The sequence below is a fragment of the Mauremys reevesii genome, linkage group 27, assembly GCF_016161935.1.
Source record: "Mauremys reevesii isolate NIE-2019 linkage group 27, ASM1616193v1, whole genome shotgun sequence".
In the NCBI taxonomy this organism is placed as follows: Eukaryota; Metazoa; Chordata; order Testudines; family Geoemydidae; genus Mauremys; species Mauremys reevesii.
In genome coordinates, this window is record NC_052649.1 from 2,498,587 (window position 1) to 2,504,586 (window position 6,000).

Consider the following 6,000-nt stretch of genomic DNA (forward strand, 5'->3'; position numbering starts at 1 on the left):
TGCATTGTTGAGCCTCGTGGCTGGAGGCCCATGGGACTTGCCAGAGCTGGCTCAGATCCCCAGGTCCATCAGCTCAGGTTCCTGTCTCTGACTCCTCAGCACCAGGTTCTGACCCCAGATCTGCCACTGGCCTGCTGGGTGACCTTGGGTAAAGTCACCGCCTCTGTGGGCCTCAGTTTCCCCTTCCGTTCAGGGGGATGATGAGCACAGGCCCTCTGGTTTTAAACCCCCAAACCAAAAGGCTTGGCTCCGATTTAAAGGGGACGGGCGAGTGGATGCCACTTCCCCCCCCAAGGCACCTCAGCTGGAAGCGTGAGACGCTCTCGGTCTCTGCCTGGCGAGTCCCGGGGCTGCGCCCTGCAGCCACTTCAAATCCAATTTCCATCTCCGCCGCGGTGCCAGGTGCGCTGCCGGCCCGTTGCCCCAGAAACGGGCTCGCCTCGGCTGCTGGAGAACGGCACATTTCTGAGGGGAACAAGGGGCCCTTCCTGGCCCAGCGAACGGCCCGTTGGAAAGCAGCAGGAGCACAGGTGGCATTGCTCTGCTGCTAATTAGATGCTGTCGCTAAATGGGGGCTGGGGGAGGGGAGGAAGGGGTATGGGCTCAGGGCTGGAGGAAAGGAGGGATCGGTATGGGGGGCAGGGCTGGGGGAGGGGAGGAAGGGATCTGGGCTGAGGGCTGGAGGAAAGGAGGGATCGGGGGGGGCAGGGCTGGGGGAGGGGAGGAAGGGATCTGGGCTCAGGGCTGGAGGAAAGGAGGGATCGGTATGGGGGGCAGGGCTGGGGGAGGGGAGGAAGGGATCTGGGTCAGGGCTGGAGGAAAGGAGGGATCGGTATGGAGGGCAGGGCTGGGGGAGGGGAGGAAGGGGTATGGGCTCAGGGCTGGAGGAAAGGAGGGATCGGTATGGGGGGCAGGGCTGGGGGAGGGGAGGAAGGGATCTGGGCTCAGGGCTGGGGTGTCCCGAGAAGGTTAATTGTCCACCTGCAGCTCAGCTGATGGTGAGCAACAGCTGAGGGGCCTGATAGGCCTTGCTGCTCTGTAATTAACATGATCAGTGGGCTCCCATCACCCCCTTGCTGCTGGCTTCAGACTGCCCCTGGGCCCTGCAGCTGCAGCCTGCCCGAGGGATACGTGCCCTTGAACCTCCCCCCGGCAGGAGAGCTGAGATTTGGGGTCGGAACTGGGGAGGAACGGTATCTTTTCCCTTGCAGAAGGCGCCTTGCTGGCTGGCCAGGAACCCAAGCGTTGGGGGATGAAGGGACTTGCCCAAGGCCAGACAAAGAATCTGGGGCAGAGGCGGCTGTATGTCCCCTGGGTCCCAGCTTGGTGTGTTAACCACAAGCCAGCGGAGCAGGGCTGGGGACCTCGGTTCAGTTCCTGCTTTGGACAGCCCGGTGAGAGCGAGGGACGGAAACCACTAGGTAAGAGCGAGGCGTGATTAGGAATTGAAACCACGCACGGCGCCGGGGCCAGTAAATGAACCACCCGGACTGGACTTAGCCCCCGATCTCAGAGCGAGGAGCCTGGCTCCTGGGGGAAGCCCCCCGAGATCTTCCAGGGTCAGGAGCTCGTGTTTCAGGGTGTCTCTGAAGGATGGTACCTCTAGCCCGCACGTGGGACTGGATGTGTTAGCTACCAACCCCTCCACCCCCTTTCTAAGCGCTCTGTAGCCGCGTCTACACACAGGCCGCGGGTGGATGGGGAGCCGCTGAGGCCCCTTACGCCAGTCGGGCGTGTTCACTCCTGCATGGGGCACATGGCAAGAGTCTGGGATACCTCCCCCAGGCTGTCTTGGGTTCCTACCCCACACGTGGCATCCTGGGTCATTTCCCACCCAGGAGGCCCCCAGAAGATCAGAGGACAAAGGGCCATCAGCCCTTTCCCCCGATCCCTGCTGGGGCGAGTCCTGTGTCCAGCCAGCTCTGTCCCGGCGGATGAGGCCCGTCGCTCGAAGTCTCCCCTCCCAGGGCTGGCTCTGGGCACCCTGCTTAGCCGAGGAGACATGGCACAAGCCTGGTTGTCCATTCGCAGAACCAGGCCGGCATGTCGCTTGCTTCCTTCCGGGTCCCGGTGCGCCTGGCTCCGAACGCTCTCCGTGCTCCCCGGGCCCCCTCTCCGGCCGGGCTCCCCCCTCCCAAAGGAAGCTGCGATGCATCTGAGGCCATTACAGCGGGGGAACAAACACCAGGATGGCGCACGGCCGCTAAGTGGCTGTGCGTCGCCCCGCGGCTCTGATAAGGGGGCTGGGGAGAAGGGTTTTAGCGCCGCACTCTCGGAAGCGTCGGGCCATAAAACTCAGTGGCTCCTTGTTTGCACAGAGGCTCCACGTCGGTCTCCCCGGGGCGGCGGGAAGGGCCGGCTGGGAGCAGCTGAGTGGCCCAGAGCCACCCTTGCCGGCAAGTGTAGGGGAGGCACAAGCCACCCTCTGGCTTTCAGCACCAACAGAGACGCAGCTGGTCCATGGCTGGGCAAGGCTCCCTTCCTGCCCCCTTCGCACCTGAGAGCACAGTGCTGGGATTCAGGTAGAGGCTGGTTGCCTCCTCCTCCAATCCCGGCTGTCCTGTACACCTGGCAACTGTCCCGGGCGAGCGCTGCCTTCCCAAGAATCTCCATGCACTTTGCATACTCTCCCAATGCCCCTATCTGCATTGTACAGATGGGGAAACTGAGGCACCCCGCGGGGAAGTGACTCGCCTGGGGTTGCACAGCAGGCTAGTGGCAGAGCAGGAGTAACGGAGTGACCTGCAACGGCCTGTCCTGTGCAGGACGAGCTAACGGTCCCTTCTAGCCTGAAACTCTGTTAGGGTGACCAGACAGCAAATGTGAAAAATTGGGACGGGAGTTGGGGGGTGGGGTAATAGGAGCCTATATAAGAAAAAGACCCCAAAATCGGGACTGTCCCTAAAAATCGGGACATCTGGTCACCCTAAACTCTGTGCAGCTGTGAAAACATCTGTGGCCGCAGCAAAGAGAAATGGGTCTCGGTGGCAACAGAGCCTTGACCGGCGCCGGCTCAGAGAGCAGCGGCCGGGGGAGGTCGGGAGCTCAACCTTGTAAACTTGCTTCGCAGCCGCTGGCCGTGGGGCTGGGATTAGAGATGGGACTTGAGCCCAACCTTGGATTCAGAACCTGGGGCGGTTCAGACCTTCCTGGTCCAGGTCAGAGCTTCCTGCCTGGCCCTCCTCTCCGCAAGGGACTGAACCGAAACCCTCCTCTCGACCAGGGGGCTGCCGAGGCCCAGTGTCGCGCCCAGAGTGGGTGGCAGAGGATGGTGGGACACGGGGGTGTAGCCAGAGCCTGGCCAGCTGATTCAGGGCGTCCCCTTCCACCTCTGTTCCTATGGGATTATCAGGGATCCCCTCTGTCTCGTACAGGAGCCGGGTAGTGCCCTTCACGTACAGGAGCCGGGTAGTGCCCTTCACGTCGGCGGTGGGTCTAAGTGGAGCTCACTGTGTTCAGAGCAGGCCCCTGCAGCTGCTGCTTATTGCTGTGTAAAGAGGAAAGGACGCAGCACCCTCCACCGGCAAACCCCAGGGAAGGGTGGGGTTACCCCTGTCCCCCAGGGCTGACTCTCCCTGCGTGCCGCGGCTAGCTGGGCCAATGTTCTGTGTGGGGCCGGAGAGAAGGAAGGGTGGGTGGGTGTGTGTGTGTGTGTGTGTGTGTGTGTGTGTGTGTGTGTGTGTGTGTGTGTGTGTGTGTGTGTGTGTGTGTGTGTGTGTGTGTGTGTGTGTGTGTGTGGCTGGCTTGTATTCTTGAAGTGCTGTTTGAAATGATTTCCAATCAGGGTGACACGCAGCAGGGCCCCAGGCTGGAAAGCAGAGCCTGTGTCGAGTGCCCCAGCCGCAGGTGATGCGGAGTGCAGGCTGCGGGCGGGGCCCAGAAAGCTGCTGGGGATCAGGTGCTGCAAACCATCCCCCCTGCTCAGGGCGATGACCTGGCGAGAGCGAGGGACGTGGTTCTGAGGACGCGGTCAACTTGACATTCAGCCATGTGCTCAGCAGAGCTATCAGTCCCCCTGCTTCAGGGCACGAGCCAGCCGCTCCCCGGCAGGGGTCAGGAAGGGACTTCCCCGGGGCAGGCTACGCCATCCCTGAGCAGTAAGGGAGACAGGCCAGTGAACCCTGTTATGCCCGGCGCCAAGGCTGCCCAGCTCCAGGATAGCACCTCCGCCCTGCCCCCTGTGCCCTCCTTGGGCCCCATCCAGAGAAGCTTTTCCATCCCGCTCGGCGACCTTTGGAAAATTGCTTTTTACAGCCTCTCAGGTAAATGGCGCGGAAGCCGCCTTTGCCCGGTACCATCACCGCAGCGCCAGCTCGTGTCAACAGCGCTGGCTCCGGAGCCGAGCGCGTGAGCTGGGGCGGCTGAGTGCTCTGCCTCTGCTTAGGCAGCTTCCCCCCACCCCCCGTCGCCCGGCGCGCATTAAGACGGCTTGTCTGACATTTGTAAGTCATTCGAGAGGATTAGGCCCGTCTCTGTGTCAACACGGCCCAGGGACAGGGCCACGGGCCGTGCTATTTACACTGCTGAGGCTCTCAGGAAAGACGTGGCCGGGATGGGATCGAAAAATCAATCCCGCCTCGGTTTTGCAGCCAGCTGTTAGCTTAGCCAAGTGGCAGGACGTTCGCTTTCCCATCGCTGGGGGCCGGCCTGTCCCCTCGCCACCGATCTGGCTAAGCCGGTGCTTTCCTCCCGTCCGGAGCAGGGCCGAGCTGCGAACCAACCCTGTGTCCCTCTGCCCGGCCACACTGCTGTCTTGGGGCCGAGTCCGGCAGGCAGGGAGAGGGGCCGGGAGCCGGGTGTCACTCAGATGAGGTCTTAGTGTGGTTTGATTTGGGCAGGTGGCTATGGGCCCCTCATCATCTTTCTGTCTCTCCATCCCCAACTCATTCGTCAGGTGCTGATTGGAGTCTCAAGGGCCCTCCAGGCAGGTCAGCCTAGGGTTAGAGCCCTCTGTGGGCGCTGGCCGGGCCCACACAGGTGGGAAGGCAGGAAAGCTGCATGTCCCCTCGAGCCCTGTACTCGCCCGGCACTATGACAGCTTGTGACGAAGTGGGACCGTTCTTAATGTTTCCTCTGAATACTGTGCGGGTGCCTCAGTTTCCCCTATGCATTTCTTAAGTCTTTAGGGGGTGAGATTGTTGCAGAGCAAAGGGCCAGTGTCCGGCACTCTGTCTCCTGGCAGCTGATGGCCGGGGCCCTTCCCCTCTGCAAGGGGATGCTAAAGGTGGGGGAGAACAAAGAGGTCAGGCGACCTCCTGGCCCGGGAAAGGAACAAAGCCCAGAGAGGAGGGGCTGGAGGGGTTGTCAGTCTGGAGCTGGCTGGGGACGGGAAGTGAGGTGCAGACGTGGGTGTCTGGATCACGGCCCCCCAAAATGGACCCAGCTGAGGGGTCCTGTTCTCTGTACCTACAAGCTCTGTTTTAGACCGTGTTCCCGTCATCTAATAAACCTCTGTGTTACTGGCTGGCTGAGAGTCACGTCGGACTGCGAAGTGGTGGGGCAGGACCCTCTGGCTTCCCCAGGACCTTGCCTGGGCGGACTCGCTGTGGGAAGCGCACGGAGGGGCACATGCTGAATGCTCCAAGGTCAGACCCAGGAAGGTGAAGCTGTGTGAGCTTCTTGCCCTGGAGCCAGTCTGCTCACAGAGAGGAGACTTCAGCAGAGTCCTGCCTGGCTTCGTAGGGAGCAGTTCGAGCATCGCCCGGGGACTCCGTGACACAGCTCACCTGCCCGAGGGGGTTACCGGGCTTAGGGTGAGAGGGTTAGCGCTCCCTCTGGGTTAGGCTTTAATGGCCCCGTCTGATTGCCATGGAGTTCAGTGGGAGCTACAGGCACCCGGCGCCTCTCTGGATCTGGCCTGTTGGCTTTGACGGCCTCAGGATTGGGGACCCAGAAGGAGCTGAGGGCACGGGGATGGGCTGATGCTCAGGGCGCGGTACCCAGGCTGTGACACTTCGTCTTTGTTAACCCCGCCTGGGTTTGGATCTGCTTCCAAGCACC